Source organism: Trichechus manatus, unplaced genomic scaffold, assembly GCF_000243295.1.
Source record: "Trichechus manatus latirostris isolate Lorelei unplaced genomic scaffold, TriManLat1.0 scaffold00107, whole genome shotgun sequence".
Taxonomy (NCBI): Eukaryota; Metazoa; Chordata; class Mammalia; order Sirenia; family Trichechidae; genus Trichechus; species Trichechus manatus.
The window spans coordinates 8258654-8261883 of NW_004444043.1; positions in this window are offsets into that span (position 1 = coordinate 8258654).

The following is a 3230-nucleotide window of genomic DNA, read 5'->3' on the forward strand; positions in this document are numbered from 1 at the left end:
CTACTTGAGGGGCAGGGCTGTTTCGAGGATCACAAATCTGCCCATTCACAGCTGAAGCAGTTGAAGTTAAACTTTAGATGTTTGTCCTGTTGTACTGTGGTAGTGACGGCTAACGCAGTTGAGATGGTTCCCCACAAGTCTATACAGGGGTGTATGGCACTCAGAGTCTGCAGACCTCTGATTTCTATGGCCATCAAAGGAATTTTGCCGACCCTGTGTTCCTGACCTAGGGGAGCCAGCAGCTTATTTGTTACCTCTCCATGGCCAGGAGAATGCATCAGGATGCCTTTTGGGATCTATTTCTGGCCCAGTGGACTCCCGGTGCAGAGCGGGAGGGAGGCAGTAAAAGGACAAGAGGTTTTTCCCAAATCCAGTGCAGAGCGCGGAGGCAGGAGGTAAAAGGGAGAATGGTTATTCCCAAATGGGCTTTTTTTTTTTTTTTTAACTCACCGCGAAACAGTGCGCGCATGTACTTATCCAAGCCTCTTGGGAGCTGCTCTTCACTGCTTCGGAGTGTCCAAGCAGAATCTCTGCTGCCGGGTCTCTCTCGATGTGGAAACTGCTTCTCGAGAGTGCACACAGCACAGCTTTTTGCCTGCTTCACCGTGGCCCGGCATGGCTGTGTCTCTGCTGTGTCGCCACCGTGGCTCTAGCAGTCCTCACCTCTTCCAAACGGTCTTCCTGTCCGGTATGACTGAGATGGATATCTTAACCTTGACTTGTTCAGGGCTGCCAGATATTCACATAGAATCAAATCACTTGTTTTTCCAGGTCTTTGTTGTATGAGGGATATAGGAAGCGTCTAACTAGTCCAGCATGTGACCACGCCTCCTATGTATTTTTATCTTCTAAAATTTTTCTTTAGACCACGACTTACCGAGGTGGCTCTCCTATTCAGTTGTACATATGCTTATCTAACCTAGTGCCTGGAATTTCGTCAAGAGCCTCTTAGGCAGTTTTTGATAAAATAGGTAAGGTAAGCGCTATTGGAATGTATATCAGACAGGGCCCTATCAGGAAATGGCTGGCATACCAAGCGGGGATTTTTGATGATAATTTTAATTAAAGGACTACTTACGGGCTGTGTGGACAGGTTAAGGAAACTCACAAGGAATGTTGCAACTTCCAGAGACCAGCAGCAGTGGGAACCCTAAGACTGATGGGGCAAGGAGAGGAAACAGCTGAAAGCTGGAGCCATGGACAAGGTACCACATGGCAGAAGTTGTAATTGTAGAAAGATACAGTTGCTAATAAGACCTCGTAGAAACAGGGAGGGAACAGGAGGAGTAGATACCTCCCTCTGATTTTTCATTTCCTGTCACATTCTCCCATGGGCTGAATTCAGCCAGAAGTCAGAAGGCAAGACAGCCTATGTAATAAAGCCTTTAGAAGTCACCTTCCAGGGTACAGAGCAGAGCAGAAAAGAGACAATGAATGACGAAGGGGACGGAAGGCAAACAGCATAACCAGCAAGGAAGTTTCTTTAACATTAATTTAGAAATGGAAGAAGTGTGGATGCACTCTTAACAACATATTTTTCTTCTTGTTGACCTGCAGTAATAGTCATACCACTTTGACTCTATTTTTAGAGTAGTGCTAATTAAAATATTTGATAAATTCCATCCTGCCTCAGTGTACCAGCCCCAGGTTTCCTCTGATTTCTCACTCAAGTACTTTTCCTCTTCCAAAGTGGAGATAACCTGTGTAACGGCATAATACCAAAAAAAAAAAAAAAAAAAAAAATCCAGAGACTATAACAGGCAGCGTATATTCCAAACCCAGATTGGAAGATATGTTACAGGTTAAGTTATCACCATGGTTTCCTATGATCAGGGACAAATTGCCCAACAAGCGAGGTATACATGGGCTTTTTTGTGTTTACTTACTGATCTGTAGTGAACAGTTTCACATGGGTTTCACCACATCATTGCTGTGGTGAAAAACAGGTGAAATTGTTCACTACAGATTAGTAAGTAAGCTCAAGTAAAGCCCGTGCTTACCTTCCTTACTGGTTAACCCGACCCTGCGTATGATGCGTGAGATAGGTATGAATGAAACTGAGGGGACGGTGGTTAGGGGGATTAAAGCTGCAATCGGGTGAAGGAGGGTTAACCCTGAATGCAGCTGAGGATAATCAGAAATGCAACCATTCAACCCAAATCATTTAGGGATAAATAAATGAAGCTACCACCTTTATCCAGTTCTGTGCCCAAAGAAGATGAATCTCACTGGAAGATAACTCTCCCCTTTGCCTTTGTTTAAGAAGAGCTGGTAGCATGGTTGATACTATCTTTGGAATAAAGGTCATAACTAAATTGATATTACAGTCCCTTCCTAGACTACGGGAAACTGAAAGGTTTTATATTTTGATTCACTATAAATATTAAACACTAAAGTAGGGCCCACCCAAAAATGCCCAGTTGATTTTTGACAAAGGTACAAAGGTAATTCAATGGAAGAAGGATACCCTTTCAACAAATGTTACAGGAGCAATTAGACGTCCATAACGAAAACAAATAAATAAACAAATCTCAATCTAAGTCTCATAGCTTACATAAAATTAGCTCAAAATGGATCACAAACTTAAAGGTAAAACTGCAAAACTCCTAAAAATATATATATATATATATGTATAACTTTTAGAAAAAAACTGGAGAAAATTTTCAGCACTGAAGGCTGGGCAAAGAGTTAATAGATATGACACCAAAAACATGATCCATGATCCAGAAAAGAAAAATAATTGATAAATTAGACATCATTAAAATTAAGTTTTGCTCTGCAAAACAACTCATCAAGAGAATGAAAAGAAAAGCTATAGATTGAGAGAAAATATTTGTCAATCAGATATCCAACAAGGGGCTAATATTTAGAATATATAAAGAACACTCAAAATTCAACAACTAAAACAATAAACAATGTTAAAATTAAAATGTATATATATATATATTTAGTGACACCATCAAATGCTGGTGAGGATGTGGAGAAACCAGATCACTCATACATTGCTGGTGGGAAAGTAAAATGGTACAGGCACTCTGGAAAAGAATTTCTTAGAAAAACTAAATATGTAACTATCGTTTTTAAAAAGTGAGTTGTTTTTTTTTATTGTTGTGCTTTAAGTGAAAGTTTACAGTTCAAGTTAGTCTCTCATACAAAAATTTATACATACCTTGGTATGTGACCCTAGTTGCTCTCCCTATACTGTGACAGCACACTCCTCCTTTCCACCT